General features: G+C 45.9%; 1 protein-coding gene and 1 long non-coding RNA gene across 3 annotated transcripts in view; one reads left to right on the top strand and one right to left on the bottom strand.

Annotated features, from left to right (window-relative positions):
• CYRIA (CYFIP related Rac1 interactor A) overlaps positions 1–14,215 on the bottom strand; it is a 54,650-nt gene extending 40,435 nt beyond the window's left edge. The window contains exons 1-2 of one of the 2 annotated variants that reach the window (XM_072643288.1): positions 14,088–14,183; positions 5,500–5,651 (exon numbers count right to left, since the gene is read on the bottom strand). The gene's annotated coding sequence lies outside the window, so the exon portion shown is untranslated. Of the gene's footprint in view, positions 1–5,499; positions 5,652–14,087 lie in introns of both variants that reach the window. The other variant, XM_072643211.1, reaches the window with a different exon arrangement.
• Positions 2,395–14,259, top strand: LOC140526812 (uncharacterized). The gene is made up of 2 exons (XR_011974551.1): positions 2,395–2,533; positions 14,096–14,259. It is a non-coding gene; the product is annotated as an uncharacterized lncRNA (long non-coding RNA).
• The last annotated feature ends 2,955 nt before the right edge of the window (positions 14,260–17,214 follow it).

Below are 17,214 nucleotides of genomic sequence, written 5' to 3' on the forward strand. Positions count from 1 at the left end.
CTGCTTCCAAGTCCAGGGTATTGAGTAGTGAGGGGGCACTACAGGGCACAGAGAGCTGGGCCTGGGTCAGGAAGATGTGGGTTCAAATCCTGTCTCAGATACTTGCTAGCTGGGTGGTTGTGAACAATTCACTTAGCCAATCTGTCTACCTCATAATACCTTTTTATCCCCCAGAGTTGTTGCAAGGATAAAATTGGATAGTATTTGTAAAGCACTTTGTAAACCTTAAAGTCCTATAAATATTAGTTATTATTATTATTAATTATTGCCACAATGTGATCATCACCATGATCAGGGATCTTGACCTGGTCCTTATTCTTTTATAAAACAACCCTTCTAGTGCCTGTGCATGTGCCTGTTTCCTCACCCTCTTTCTTGCAGGGTCTGTCACGTCTCCCTCGCCTAGTTCTCCCCCTCTCTCTGTCTCTCTATGTGTCTCTTTCCCCAACTCCAGTCCTCCGCTATTTGCCCCCTCACTCTCTCTCTGTCTGTAGCTCTTCTGGTCCCCATTTTGCTCCCTTCGTATGTCTCCCGGGGTGCTGCTCTCTTTGGGAATCTCTATCTCTGTCTCTCTCCCTCCTTGTGTCTCTTTCTGTCGTTGTCTCTTTCTGTGTGGGTCTCTCTCCCTCTCCCCCATCCTGTCTCTCCCTGATATTTTCTAATGTCCCTAAAATGATGCGAGTAAACATCTGCCTCAAGCAGAGGACATAGGGGCATCCACGTCCACGGCTACTGCGGACAAGTCGAGTGCCAGACCCTCACTTCTCTCTCCCTGGAGGCTTTGCCACCCAAGGCCAGTCTTTTCAAGTTTCAGGGCTGCAGTTTGGGGCTGTGGCCACTAAGGGGCCTCAGTAACCAACACGAAACACCCAACGTGGGGCTGCTGAGCTACAGCGACAATGACTCCCTCTCAGGGTCCTTGGGGGCTGCATAGGAAGGGTCTACTTTCAGTGGCTCCCCGGCCTCCAACCTGCAGAGGCTCAGGGGTGCCCTTATGCTGAGGGGGGATGTTCAGGGGGCCAGGGAGGGAAAGGCACCAACTTCCCAAGCCGAGATAATGGCTGAAAAACTGAGTATGGGACCGGGCTATTTCTGCAGACTCCTCCGGACAGTTCTTCTCCTCTTCCTGCTCCCCAGCTTCAACTCTGTAAAATGGGAGGGTTGAATGAGACGCCCTCTAAGGTTCCTACCTGCTCAAAATCCTACCACCCTAAGAACGTTGATGACCTATTATTAGCTGTTGATAGAATCATCATTATTATTGTCACAAAATCCATGTTTCTACAAATGCTTTTCTAGTTAGAAAGCCAGGTGGTGCAGTAGATAGAGCACCAGTGCAGAATTTGAGGAGGACCTGAGTTCAAATCTCACCTCAGATACTTGACACTAGCTGTGTGACCTTGGGCAAGTCACTTAACCCCAACTGACTTATTCTGGTCATCCTGATGAATATCTGGTCACTGGATTCAGATGGCTCTGGAGGAGAAGTGAGGCTGGTGACCTGCACAGCCCTCCCTCACTCAACACAAAGTCAAGTACAAGTCATGTCATCATTTCTCTGGTGGCATGGTCTTCTTTGGCAACGAAGGACAAACACACACCTGCCATACATTATCTCACATGATCCTCACAACAGAGTGATGAGGTAGACTTGATGATTATCCCCATTTTACAAATGAAGAAACAGACTCAGAAAGGTTGAGACATTTGCCCAGGCAGTAAGCAAACATTGGGGACAGGATTTGAAGCCAGTCTCTTAGACTCCAAGTCCAGCACAGCCCTCGAAGATGCAATATCTCTCATGGTAAAATGAGGCAGCAGAATAGGATGATGTCTAGAGTCTGTTTCAGCTCAGTTTGGTACGAAATCCCACCTCCCACTTTTCCTAGTGAATTCCTGCAGCTTGTGTCTCAGGCATTCATTCATTTTAAGGCTTACTGGGACCCTAAAGTAAGCTGACATTCCAGATTTCTCCAAAGCCCTGGATTCCTCCCAGATGGTCAGCATTTCCACAAAGACTCCTGAGCAGAAAGTCAGGTGTGCAGAGACAGCAGACACATGAGCCACCCAGGAATCTCTCTGCTCACAGCGATAAGCCAGGCTCACCATCACACGAAGCAAACTGACAAAGTTTATCCAGACAATCTGGCCAGAGAAAACCAGTGCTCTTGGAGGACATGTTCTCAGGCTGTGCTCCCCGACCCTTTGCTGTCCACTGGGCTTGTAGGTAGCCTCCAGAGGTCCCCAGGAACCCCAGGTCCTGAGCCTCTGTGGTCCTTCCAGATGTTGCTCCCTTTCCCACAGACTGCAGAAGCATAGAACACAGCGGCGGGAGGGCACTTAGAACAAAGGATGTCAGAACTTTGAAGGTTCTCAGAACACAGAATGCCCCACCAGTGTACACCTCACCATGTAGGCACAGAGCTAGGGTGGGACGTTTAGGCAGTCACAGAGTCTTTCCTCAGTTGGACTCAAGTCACCATGTCTGCGCCTTCCTTCTTCCAGCTCTCTTCCCACCATTACCGTGTCTGAGGTAACCTTGATGCAGAGGCAAAGGTTTAGGGGAGAAGACATCAGAGCAGGGAGGATGGTCTTGGTAGAGAGAGGGAGAACTGATACCAAAGGATAGCAGTCCATTACAAGAACAAACAGATGCTGGTTGGACCAGTCTGAAGAGCCCTGGTAACCACAGGATTCCAACTGGGGTATGAGTCATCCATTGGTCTTTGGGTCTTGTCTAAGGAGGAACTGTGCCTTGGAGCAATGAGGAAAATCCCTCTGTTCCTTGCTATTTAAAAAGATTCTGCTTATATGTCATGTGTATACTTCCTCAGCATTGCTGAGAATTGGAGAAATGAGGGGAGATTTCTGCCTAGACCTCAGATCCATGATGTCAGGAGCCTAGGACATCTATCGACAGCAACTCAGCCCCTCCATAGCTAAGGATATGATCTTGATTCACTCCAGGGGGAAAATGGCCTCCTAGCTTTCACAGGCTGTTCCTTATGCCTAGAATGCATCCCCCCTCCTTTCCACCCTCACCTATGTGTCAGAGAATCTATTACTGCTGAGTCATTTTAGTCATGTTCAACTTTCTGTGCCTCCATTTGGGGCTTTTCTGGCAATGATACTGAAGTTGTTGGCCATTTCCCTCTCCTGCTCATTTTACAGATGAGGAAACTGAGGCAAACAGGGTGAAGGGACTTACTCAGGGTCACACAGCTAGGAAGCATCTTAGGCCAGATCTCAGGTCTCCCCAACTCCAGGCCTGACCCTCTATTCACTACACAACCTCTGTATCCATAGAGAATCTACAGCTGTCTTCTAATCTCAGCTTCAGTACCCCCTCCCAGAGCAGATGTTCTCAGCCTGCTTCATCTTGGGTCTCTTTAGCAGTCGGGTGATGCCCTTCTCAGAAGAAGTATTTGAAAAGCACAAAACAGAATAAGGATTACACAGGAACCCACTGCTATTAAATGTTATCAAAATACTTTTAAAAAATGTATGGACATCAAGTTAATGACCCCTAAAGAAAGCCTGTCCTGACCCTTCCAGACCCTTCAGGCTTTACATCTAAAAGTTACTTTCTCTATACTTTGTATTTTTGTTCATATGTACCCGTTGTCCCTGATGGTCTTCCCCTCCCTTCCCCCACTGACTGCCACACAGTAGGTGCTTAATAAATGTTGATTGAATTGAATTAAACTGAAAACCTCCAGTGTGGGAAAGCCCTCCACTTCTTGAGACAGTCTATTCCCCCTTGGGACAGCTCTCACTCTTAGAATTAGCCATCAGGTCTAAATTCACTTCTCTGAAACTTCTTGTCACTGTTTCTACCCTTGCCCTTGTCCCCAAATCATCCCTGTGCTGCCATTTTCCAACACTTTGAAGCTCAATGAACAGAACCAATCCTGTGCGCTGAGCAAGGAGGAAGTCACAAGTAGATGTGCCTAAGCCCTGAATGGACTCTTCCATTTAAGCTGCCTCAGAGTGCAAGATCCAGATTGTTTGTAACCAGCCTGGGCACATCCAGGGTAGGGCTGCCAGAGGTACATGGCCATCATGGAGCCCAACTATACATTTATCTTCAGAACTCATGGTGCCCAATGAACTATGATGACCAATGAGAACATAGGCTTATAAGTCACTTGGGCAATTTCAGCTTCTAGTGAGCTGTGTTATGGTTCTCACAATGTGTATAATAACTCATGCATCACTAAGCATGGCTATGGAAAGGTGAATGGAAAGAAGGACCAAGGACATTGAAACAGAATGCTTCAGCATCCTAATAGCCAAGCTGAATAACCTCCAGAGAAGAGATACCATACAACAAGGCCACTCTACTTCTCTTTTAGCAGAGGTGGGGGACTATGGATGCTAGACCCTAAATACATCAGAGTTTTCCAATATGTTGGTTGATTTGGCTGAGCTATTTCCCACACTTTTTTATCCTTTATTATTAAGGATGATTCTTTGGAAAGGGTGGGAGAAGATAGATATACAGTGGGGAATGTGTTTGCTATGAGAACAAAAGAGACAAATTTTTTTTTTAAAGAAACAATACAAGAATTCCTATCATCGTAAGATTTGTAGGGCGACACTTTGTAAAGAACATGTAAACTAGGAGTTAGGAAGTAAGCTAAGTTCAAATCCAGTCTTAGACACTTAAAATCTGTGTGGCCCTGTGTGAGTCACTGCTACCTCAGTTTCCTCAGCTGTAAAATGAGGCTGATAGCACCGACCTTCCGGGGCTGCTGTGAGGATCAGATGGTATTTGTAAAGTGCTTTGTACATAAAAATGCTAGTTATGTGAACATCAAGCTGTTCTTGTCACTGTTACTGCAAATACTGATGGGAAGGAGAAAGAGATAATGAGCCTTCTTTTTCATAAACTTGTCAGTGCTCCCCAAAGATATGGAATTTCATCAGAACAGGACAGCCTGTAATGTTAGGCAGCCCTCCCCTCCTCTCCTGACTGGCCCAGTGGCCCAGAGTCTGTGGTGGGCCCTTAGCTGCAGGCCACTGTGGAACCTGTATGTGAATCACTGAAGGTGGCAGGACCCATTGGGTCTGGCCTTGGAGAGACTCCATGCCACGACACAGAGTGTAGAACCATGGAAAGGGCATTCTCCTTAGAGACAGGAGACACTTGGCTTTGATCTCACCTCTGACACTAATTTCCTATCTAACTAGTGTGACTTCAACATAATGGGTGTTGACTGATTAGCTCTGGGCCCCCAGTTTCCATATCTGTAAAATGTGGACACCCAGACTTGTACTGCTGATGGCCTTCAGGGCTTGTCTGGAACAACTGAGGACTCGTGTTTCCTTAGTAAGCCCACAAGTGCTATTCAAATATCAATCTAAATGCCCATTACTATGAGCTGAAGGGTATTGAATATGGAGAGCGCCCGATATTGGATGGTGTGCCAGCTGGCACTCGAAGATGCATGGGGAGATGAGGAGAGGCTGATCACACCTCACTAGGTCACTTCTTACCTGGAAGTATAATTTCCTATGAGTTACAGTCACCCATCCAGACTGATAGGAACAAAGCTGTCAGCAGAGCCCCCCAGGCCCAGGACAGGCCCCAGGACAGCTTGAGCATTAGGCAGAGCCGTCTCTTCTGCCTTCCTTGGAGATCTCCCTGCCTAAAGAAGAAGTAGGAGCCTCATCACTCCAAGAAGAGAAAAGTTCTCTCTTTCCTGCTGCCCAGGCAAATGGAACTAAAAGGCCAGTACAAGAACTGGAACAACAAAGAATCACCATATCATCAGAGTGTAAACACCTTGAAGTCGAGAACTATGAACTGCACAATTACAAAGCTGATCAATACATCCCTCTGCATCCAGAGTACTGGTCTAGGTGCTGACAAGGGGAAGCCCCCAGTCGAGATCTCTACAGTACAGCCTTCCACGACAATGGAGGTCCAGGGGCAGGGACTGAATTCTAAGTCTGCTACATACCATTCCCCAGGATAAAATGGAAGCTCCTTGAGGTCAGGGGCTCTTTATGTCTGCCTCTGTATCCCCCAAAGTTGGCGCAGTGCATGGCACACAGCAGGTACCCAAAAAATGCTTGGTGATGGGGGCTAACCCTGGGTAAGTCACTTCCCCTCTTGAATTTCATGAATTTACTTCTCTGTAAAATGAAAGGTGGGAATCACCAGTTCTAAGACCATGACCTCATGAAGCCCAAATCTAGGAGGCAGACAAGACCCAGAGAGCTGCGCGATGCTTGGTTACACCACTGTACACAGAAGTGGGAGGCAGGAACAAAGCTCTTCATGAGGGGATTGGGAGCATCCCAAGGGCCAGGGTTCTTCAGAGTGTCCTGGAGCTCTGTGGATGCTTGACTTCAGAGTCTTGGCAAACCAGGATCTGGGCACAAAGGACTGGCCCAGGTCATGCACAGGGTCAGCACGGGGACTGGTGTTGGCCTCCTGGGAGCTACGCTGGTCACTGTACCCCAGAAACCCAAAGGATGGGCTCCAGAGTGCTCCCTGCATACAGACTGATAGACAGGCTAGGGAGGGCTTCTGTAGAACAGCCTTGGGGGGCATCGCAGTGAGTGGGGTTTGAGCATAGGAGGAAAGATGGAGGGAGCTGAGATTTCTGGTGGCCCCTCCTGGAGACGGTCACACAACACAAGCCAAGGCAAAAGCCTAAAGCAGGATGCCAGGGCTTGGGATGGAAACCTGGAGCATCCTGAAGCTGCAACGTCTCTCATGTTCTGGCGCAGCACACTCCCCAGAATTCGTACTGTACTTTTGCTCTGACATGGAAGCTTTATACACGTTATCTCATTGCTTTTGTTAAAAATATTTTTGCTCCTTTCATCAGCAGTGCTGTCAGTGCTATTAGCAGTAGTGACAATAACGTTGTTATGGATGAGAGTAGCGACATTGTTATATAAAACAATAATGAGGTTATTATTAATAATAAATAATAGTGATATTATCTTTGACTTTTTTAATGAGAGGTAGTGTGCCTTAGAGCCAGAAAGATGGCTCAAGTCTGGCCTCTGACAAGTATTGGCTGTGTGATCCTGGATAAGTCATTTCCCTTGAGAGTTGGAGGGAACTATTTCAGACAGAAGGAGCAGGGAAGGTGCTGCTCAAATTGGAGTAAAAGGAGTTTCCTCAGTAGACGTTCTAACTTCTATAGATGAATTCACAAGCTCAACCATTTTTCTCTACCTGTGAACTAAAATAATGGCCCTGGTGAAGAGACTTGAGAAAGCAGCCTAGTGCTTCTTTTCTGAGGCAGAGAACTATGGATACAGAGTGTGGCATACAATGTCAAACTTTTTGCTGTATTACATTGTTATGCTTAACATTTTTTCTTTCTGTTATAAGGGATTACTCTGATAAGTGGGAGAGACACATTGGGGGATACAGGTGAACTAAAATAAAAGAGATCAAGAAAATTATTTTTAAAAAGTGTAGTAGCAATGCTGAGGATGAAGAGGAACATGACTGTGGGGAGAAATATGGAGTGCTGGACAGTGGGCTGGAGGATACCTGGGGTAGTCTGGCCTCTGACATGTACTAATTGTGTGACCTTGGGTAAGTCATAAGACCTTTCAGTGGCCTGGGCAGCTCCCAAAGACTACACCTTACAAACAGGCCATTAACCCTGCATCCATGGAAGGCTCTTCCACATCAAGACCATCAAGTCAGTGCCCCAGCTTCTCCTGCTCTTCTCACTCTGCGGTCTGGCTTTCAACCTCACTCTTCCATCCCATTTTTCTCTCTGTAGATACCAGGTGATCTCTTAATTGACCACCTGAACGTCCTTTTCTCAATCCTCATCCTTCCTGACCACTCTAAAGCCGTTGGCACTGCTGAGTACCCACTTCTTTGCCATGCTCTCTTCTCTCTAGGTTTGTGAGATGCCTTCTCTCCTGGTTTTCCTCCTGTCTTTTTGACTGCTCCTTCTCTGTCCCCTTTGCTGGGTCTCCATCCAGATGACACCCAGTAATGGTGGGTACAACCAAGGCATTGCCTCTTTCTCATCTAGCGACCTCACCAGCTCCCATGATGACTCTCTGATCTATATACCTCAGTCTCTCTTCTGGGTCCCATTCCCATATCACCAAATATATATTGGATATTTTTAAGTGGATGCCCCATAGACATTCCCTCTTCCCTTTTCTTTTTATCCCCACAACTTGGCACAGCACCTGGAACATAACAGACACTTAATAGATGTTTGCTGACATGATGTGACCTGCCAAGGCATCTTAAGGTGAACACATCCAAACTAAAACTCATCTCTCCTCTGCTCTGCTCCAAACTTATCCCTTTGGAATTTCCTCATTTCTGCTGAGGATGAGGCATCCTCAGAGAAAGAACTGACTCCTCACTCTCACTCTCATTGCATGAACAAGTGGCTGTGAAAGCTTATGGTTATTTTCCCTCTACAACACATTTTGAACATGTCCTTTTTCACTCAGCACCACATTGGTATAGGCTATTACTTCTTGTCTAGAGCTTGTAAGAGCTTCCTTATTGGTCTTCTTGCCTCAAGTCTCTTCCATTCCCTCTTCCTCTCAGGTGTCTGGTACTCTGACATTCCTGAAGCGTAGGTCCAACCATGTTCCCCCTACTCCATAAACTGCAGTGGCTCCCCATTGACCCCAGAAGCAAAGATAAATGCTCTGTTTGGCATTAAAAGCCCTTCATGGTCCTCTGCTGTGTTTCTAGGCTTTTTCCACCCTACCCTCTATTCCTCGATCCACTGATACTGTTCCAGGAACATGGTGTTCCTTCTCCCACTTTGGAGCATTTCCCCTAGCTTTCCCCCTTGCCTACAACTCCATCCTTTCCCATTTTCATCTTCTGGCTTCTACCAAGTCTCAGCGAAATCCCATCTCCCTTTTGAGACTGCTTGCAATCCATCCTGTCTATATCTGCGTGCATGTTATCTCTCTCATTCAACTGTGAGCTGCTTCAAAGCAGAGACTTTTTTGACTTTTGTTGTATCCCTAGGCTTAGTACAGTTTCTGGCACATTTATTTTTGTTATTTGTGATCCCATTGGGGGTTACTTGGCAAAGATCCTGGAGTGGTTTGCCATGTCCTTCTCCAGCTCATTTTACAGATGAGGAAATGGAGGCACACAGGGTTAAGTGACTTGTCCAGGGACACACAGCTAGTAAATGTCTAACACTGGATTTAAACTCCTGAAGAAGAGTCTTTCTAACTCCAGACCTGGTGCTCCATTCACTGTGCCACCTAGCTGTCCTTCATGGCACACAGCAGGTGCTTAATACATGTTAGGTGACTTCATTGTGCAGTTCAGCAGATACAGTCATGGAAGAATGGCCAAACTTCAAACAGAAGACATTTCGGTACTGCCATCACGCAGAAGATCTATGCGGAGTGAGTGTCCCTAACGAAGGATCTGAGCTTGTTCTTGTGCTACATAACATTTTTAGCAATGATCTGCATAAAGGCATTCTTGGCATCTTTATCAAATAGGATGATGCCACCATGCTGAGAAGGTTATAGGTGATAAGTTTAGAAAGGATATCGATAACATAGAGAATGGCCATTGTAGCAGGATCAGAATCGAGGGCATAAGCAAATCAGTGAAAGGAACCAAGGAAGAGAAGAGGTAAAGACTGATGGAGAGTGATGTGACGATTCGTATCTCCTGGCATTGGAAGGACTGGAGTATGCTAGAACAATTAGGTCACTCAGAAATAAAGAACTCAAGAGGTCAAAGGCTCCTCCAGGGCCATTCTCCAGTCCAACTCACATACATATATTGGGCACAGCCAGAGGCAATAGGCTGAAATTGTAAAGAGATAATTTGAGGCTGCATTTAAAAGGAAAATAACCTCCTCACAGAGCTTGTTAGAAAGAGGAATGGGTTGCCCTGGGAGGCTGCATGTTCCCCCTCCTCAGGGTCCTCATGCACAATGAAGCTGACCACCTGATTATTGGCCATAGAGCAATGGTGAATCCTTTTCAAATGTGATCTGAACTGGATGGTCACCAAGGTCCCTTCCAACTCTGATATCCTAGAGCTCTGTGGGGTTATTCCAAGGAATCTAGGAAGGACTGTAAAGGATCAAGGAAATGAATGTCTTAGGTGTACAGGTGGCATTTTCCTCCTGGTGATAGAACCACAGAAATGATTTTGGGTGAGTGAGGCAGCTTGGGGAAGCAAGCAGCTGGCTAGAAAGATGGCGTCTGACCATAGCATTTGGATCTCTGGACAGTGTCTTGAAACGTAGGGATGACAGGTTGTTGGCGAGACGCAGAGCACGCAAGACAGGGGCCGGTAAGAATGCACTGGCTGCTGTTGTGAAAATCAAATCAAAGGGGATTTAAGCTGAAAAAGATGGGGGAGAGAGACAACTCCCTAGGTCCACATACTAAGCCAAATACCACAGAGAGGAGCCACAGCATAAGGAGAAGGAAAGGAGGAATGATGTTCAAAAATTCATAAGAAATGAAATCCAAAAAAGGAGTAAGCAAGAAAACCCATGTCTCAAAATGTCTAAATAGGACTGCCCTAAATATGAGTTGGGAGCAAGACGAAAGGAAGAATATAATGCAAAGAGACACAGCCTTCTTCATCAGCCTACTATGTTACTACGTGATGACATACATGATTTCAATAAGGCTTTGGAAGGGATACCTCACACTAAAGGACAGGATAAGTAACATGGGACAAGTAGAGCGATATTCATCCAGCCAGAGACCTTCTGCTGTGATGGAATCCAGAAATCCGAGAGGGAAAGCATGCCAGGGGATATTTCAGGGAAGGGAAACAAAGGTAGGAAGAGGAGCAATTTTGTTTTGAGAATTTCTACAGACCACCTAGGCAGAGAGAAGAAGTAGATACATCGTTTGGGAAACTGATCACAAAGCCAGGGTGCTAGCACAGCAGGGATGGGAGGCTTCACTTGTCTTGGCATTTCCCTGAGCTCTCTCCTCAAGGTAGAGCAGCTAGCTGCCTCTTCTTTGTTTTTTAACTTGTCCTAAGGAGGAACAGACTGAAGGAGGAAGTGCTATTTTTGATCTGATTCTTACCAACAAGAAGAAACCGTTTGCCATAGTGAGAATGAGGGGAACCTTGAAGGGGAAGTAGCTACACCCTCTTAGAGTCTGTGACAGAGCAACATGGGAAATAATCTGACATTTACTCTAAATTTGAGGAGAGATTTCAGTGGGTGCAAAAAAAAAGAATCATCAGCTCTCAAAATTGAAATGTCAAGACTACATATCGAATAATTCAAACTCTTCCAAAGGAGAATGGGATGCCTTAGGAGATGATGGGTTCCCTTCCTAGTCCTGAAGGTCTTCAGGGAGAGCTGAATGACCATCATCTCATGTGTTATAGGGTGGAATGCTTTAGGTGTGGTTTACATTACATGATCAGTGACTAATACGGAAATATGTTTAATACGATTGTACATGTATAACCTATTATCAGATTGTTTGCTGTCTTGGGGAGGGGGAGAGGTGAGGGAAGGAAGGAGAAAAATTGGAAACTCCAAATCTTATAAAAGTGAATGTTGAAAACTACCTTCACGTGTAATTGGAAAAAATACTATTCAGTACATTACAGGATCCATGAGATCTCTTCCAAGCATTATATTAAACTGATTGGGTATGAAAAGAAGACACTAGATTCAGTTTCAACTTGGAGGGAAGTTGAGGCAGCTAGGTCATGGAGCTTATGTTCAATTCTATCCATCTCTAAAGGGTAGAAGAAGCAAAAACAACCTAGGTGAAGCACTGGTCAAGGAGATCTGAGATTAAATCTGATTCTTACTAGCTGTATGACCCTGAGCAAATCACTTAACCTCTATTTGACTCAGTTTCAGAACTGTAAAATGGGAATAATAATAGTACCTACCTCCAGAGTTGTTGTGGACATGAAATGTGATACTATCTGGGTAGCGTCTGACCAGAACAGATGCTATATTAATGTTCTTATTATTATCACTAATGATGCTGCTGCTGATAAAGTTTCAGTCTCTGACTCTAGGAATCTTGGTCCCCTTGCTTTGCTTGACAACAGTTTTATCAAACAAAGGCGCATTTGTCGTGATTATCAAATTATCAGCCATACCCAAAGTGAAAGGGAGATAATTAACACATTGAAAGACAATCGAGTCAAGTTCTCCAAAGTTCTTGACAGGCTGGATCACCAAGGATAATCTCATAGGAGGAAACTGAATAATTCTACCTACAACATTCTATACTTCAGTCAAAAAAATCAACTTTACCCTCCCCTCTGGGGGAGATATGACTAGGGATCCATTCATCGGAAAAGAATCTGGGGGTGCTGGTGGTCTACAAACTCAATTTTGGCAATCGTGTGATATTGTGATCTTTCTAAAGAAGCATTGTTTCACGGCCCTGAGAGTTACACTTAGGAGCTTCTGGGAGATTCTGCCTCACCTCCACAGGGCAGACAAACAAAGCCTAACAAAACAAAACGAATTCCATTGTTTTTGCCCCAGATCTCCACCCAGAGAATGAACTGCATCATGGGAAGGCCCAGCAAGGACATGACCAATAGACACATTCTCTGCTCTCCTCGGGCCCTCAAATAACCACAGGGAACACAGACAGGAGGAAGAGAAAATGAAATCTGAGGAGGAAAAAGGAAGAAAGAAGATAGTAGGCATGGAGGAGGGGGAGAGGAATGAAATGGAGAAAGGACAAGAGCTTCCAAAGCCGCCTTTGTCTGATTAAGCTGTGAAAGAGACAAGGGGAGCATTTCTTCATTTCTCTGGCCTCAGTTTTTGATGAGCCAAACGAGGCATCTGGACTCCAGGGACTCAGAGTTTCTTCTGCCCTCTCTAATATTCTTAAGTTCTAGGTTCCAAGAATCATAGATTGCCACTTTGAGCTCTAATATTCTAATGTTCTCTGGTTTCTGGTCCTGCATTAAATGCCAGTCACACACAGAAATGGAATCAGTGTATCTGAAGATTCCACGTGGCCTTGGGGCATAATGGCCAGGTCATTGACTTTGGAGTCAGCATTCCCAGCCTCAGGCAGTTATCAGCCACCTGTCCATGGAAAACTCTCAACTTCAATCCCTCCAACTGTAAACTCGGTGTAATAATGGCCCCTAGACATAGAGTGAGGACCAAATGAAGCTTCATCAACAAAATGGGCGGGTCAGTGGAAAGTGCTGGATGCAGAGGCACAGGGCCTGGGTCGGAACCACATAAAGAGCACCTGGCAGCTGTGTGGTTGCTGGATGGGCCTCAGTTTTCCCCTCAGTTTTCCTCAATGGGGGGAGGGGTGGATTAGATGGGCTCTGAAGCCCCTTCCAGAACTAAGATTCTAAGCGATATTGGAATATGAGCTACTATTATTCCAGAGGTCAGAAGCCATGGCCCGGAGAGGGGGAAAGAAACACCCTAGAACTGAGGGCTCAAGCTAAAAAGACCAAAGAATACAGGATACATAATGAAGGAGCTAGGAGGGACATTAGAACCTAGATAGAATGTCATAGTTGAGAAGGAGCTTAGAACACAGAACATGGAATATCAAAGCTGGAAAATACCTTAAAAATCAGAGACCTCAAGAAGGGGTCTTAGTCCCAGCATCTATCCCCTGAATAGTAAAGTGGAAAGATCACTGGACCTGGAGTGAGGAGGGCCCTAGGTTTGACTCCCACTCTTATACTTCTCAACTATGTGATGGCAGGTAGGCCTCAGTCTCCTCCCCTGCAAAATGGGCATGATGACCAGAATAGCTAAATCACAAGGGCTGGTCTAAGCCCTGAAAGTGAGATCATGTGTATTAAATGCTTTGCAATCTATGAAGTGTTTCTTTTAAATTAATGTTGGCTATACAAGTTATTATCAGAGTATAGAAGATCAAAGCTAGAAGGGACCTTAGAGAGCACCCAGAACAACCTTAACTTTTCACAAGAGGAGAAACAAAGGCCATGAGAAACCAGGTTCAGTGATTCAGCCAGCATGCCCAGTCCAGTGGGATCTCTGCTTTGGAGCCCAGATGGGGGTCTTAAGTCTACTCATTTTATCTGCCCCAACATCCTGACAGCACCCTCTCATTTCTAAAATAAATATAGGTTCTTTACTTACGTCTACAGGGCTGGAGAAAGCTGTGCCTGCCCGAGAGGAAGAGAGCAGATGCTGAACGTGGAGGGATCTGACACAGCCCTGCAGGATAGCTGTTCGTTGACCAGCAAGTAGAATAGGAGAACTTGGGTCTGCCAACCAAAAAGACAGAATATGATGGATGAGGTCTTTTTTACATTTGACTTTGTTGATGTCTCTTCAGACAGAAAATTCATTTTCATAATGATTTCCCCTTTTACTATATCCTTAAAGCAAAGCACAACAGCTAAGCAGAACCAGCCAATACTGCAAGTGCATCTGACAGTATGTGAAAGCATTCAATATTCACAGACTTCCACCCTTCCAAGGTACAAAGAGATGCATTTCTTCATGATCTGTCAGATCTTATGGGAATCAGAAAGCACTCCTATCTACTTCTCATAAAATCTTCTCTCAAACATGAAAAGAAGCTGGGTTCTGATCTTCAGCCTCAGTTTCCCCATCTGTTAAATGAGGATTCCATGTTCTCCAAGGCCCTTTTCAGGTTTAATTGTCTGTAGTTCTTTGATTCTGCTGAAGCAGGACTTTGGGACTCGCTGAGGCAGGATATATGTGCCAGGTGAGGTTAGGCTAATGAGAACACTAAGTGATAAGATTTTCTCCTTAAGTCTTGAAGGGCAGCCTGTGATCTCCATCCTTCCCCACACATAGACTTCTTGAAGGAAATTGCTGCTCAGACACATCATATTTTGCAAAATTGCCATGACACATATTTTCCAGAGGTCACATTGGCCATAACCAGGCTCCAGTAGCCCATCACCTGGTCAGGGAGGAATCCCACAGCCACTATCATCAATGGAGCCCGTTTTATCTTTGTCCCACCAAAAATGCCCTGATCACTGTAGGTGTGCTTTATTTGATATACGAACAGATAGACCTCAGCAACACCAAAACCTGTGTCATAAAACAGAGTTTGGGGGGTGGGGGGAATGAAATAGAACAGAGATGATCAGAGGGAGGATGGAGGTTGGACTGTGGAATGTCAAAGTTAGGGGTACCTAGAAGAAAGAACACAGGAAGTTGGAGTTAGGAGGGGGCCTGGAGATAAATCCAATCCAATTATGTAACATGTCGGGACATGGGGCCCAGAGAGAGGAGACTTGTTTGCATCTCACACCACTGAGGTATCCCAGGAGGCCATGACCCTGCAGCTGCAGATCCTCTATCCTTTCCCACCCACCCAACCATTCTCCCGTGAGTGGCATCCAGCTGTTGTGAAGAAACTTCTCATCATGTCTGTTGAGTCATGCTGAAGCCACACACTCATTAAGGAGAAGAGAGACCAAATGGGGAAGAAAGTGAAAAAGTCCCATCCTGGTGGGGGGAAGGGGAAACTCCAACCACGAAATCCTAACCACACTCAAGTCCTCAAACTGAGCAGCTGTGACCACAGTCACTTGTCTCCTTATGATGGTAATCGCCTGGCTGGATTTCCACAGCCCATGGACTCTAAGACTATAGATTTCAAAGCTTGTCAATCCATTAGTCAACAGTTAGGAAGCCAGGCACTGTGCTGGGTACCGGGGGATAGGTAAAATGGAATTAAACAAAGGTGAAGATGTGTGTGGGGATGGACAGAGGCAGCCCATGACAATTTGAGGAACATGGCTCCTGGTGCTGCTTTGGATGGAGTAGAGGGAAAGGAAAGGAAGAGAAGGGGGGATGATCTCCATGCCACAGTCAGGTCCAGCTGCCTGCCCAGACCCGGGCAAGAGAGATCGAAGAGCTCACTCTGGATAAACATCAACAGCAGCTGTTTACTGACACTGAACACTGTGTTTACACAGCACCTTTCCGGGGAAGGCCAGGTCAAGCAGGGACACTGGGACTGCAGGACCAGGGCAAGCCGAGGCCTGGGAACTAGCTTCCTGGTCTGCCCACAGAAACCTCACTGTTTGGCTCAGAGCTCTGCACAAAAATACTAGTTCACATACAGAAGAGGGAGAGATACAGAGACAGAGATGGAGAGGGAGAGAGAAAAGGAGGGAGAGGAAGAGGGAAAGGGAGAGGGAGGCAGGGAAGGAGGGAGGGAGAGACAGAGACAGAGAGAGAGAGACAGAGAGACAGAGAGACAGAGAGAGACAGAGAGAGAGACAGAGAAAGACAGAGACAGAGATAGACAGAGAGAGAAGCACATCTGGAAACAGCCTTTCCTGGACACAAAGTTATGTGAATCCAGAGGCAATCTGGGATTTCTCCCAGGTCACTGTAGGGGACTCCCAATGTGAGAATTCTCTGTAATATCTATGAAGACAAGTTCCCAGTCTGAAGCACCAGGAAGTTCAGGGACTTGCCCAGGGTGAGACACTGAGTGAACTGTCTGAAGCAGGATCTGAACTCGTTTCCCTCTGTCATATAGAATAACCCCCTACTCTCTGCCTCTCAGTCATTGGATTCAGTGGGAAATTGTCCACAATAACCTTTCAGAATATTGATAAGAAAGTCATTTCATAACCAGTTTCTGGTTAAACAGAACCACATCATCTTTGACTTGGAAGGCATTTCAGATCCTCTCTCACCTGAGTAGGAATTTCCTCTGTACCATCCCTAACAAGAGGCTACCTCTGCCTTGTGTCCCTCTAGTGATGAGGAGCTCACTACCTCCCAGGGTGACCCATTCTATGCTACTCCAGCTCTGCTCTCTAGGGCCAAGAAGAAAAGGTCGAATCTCTCCTCCAGGGGACACCTCCTCAAATACTTTAGGACAATGATCATGTAAATCCTGAGACTTCACCAAGCTAAACTTCCTTAGGGTCTCCCATTGTCTCCTAACCCTCTTTGCCTTCCCCTGGATATTCAGTGGCTCCTGGCTTTGGAATTAATAAGACCTGATTTCAAATGTAGCCTTGGACACTTACTAGCTATGTGGCCCTGAACAAGTCAGTTAACCCTTGCCCATTCAATTTCCTGATCTGTAAAATGGGTATAATCATAGTACCTCCCTCCCAGGATGGTTGTGAAGGTCAAATGAGATCATATTTTTAAAGTGCTATAGAAATGTTACTGATGAGGATGGCGATGATTAAAGACAAACCCTCCGACTGCTCTTCCTGAGACAAGAATCTTTGGTGCTAGGCCAGTCCTGGTCTCC

This window comes from Notamacropus eugenii, chromosome 1 (genome assembly GCF_028372415.1).
Source record: "Notamacropus eugenii isolate mMacEug1 chromosome 1, mMacEug1.pri_v2, whole genome shotgun sequence".
In the NCBI taxonomy this organism is placed as follows: domain Eukaryota; kingdom Metazoa; phylum Chordata; class Mammalia; order Diprotodontia; family Macropodidae; genus Notamacropus; species Notamacropus eugenii.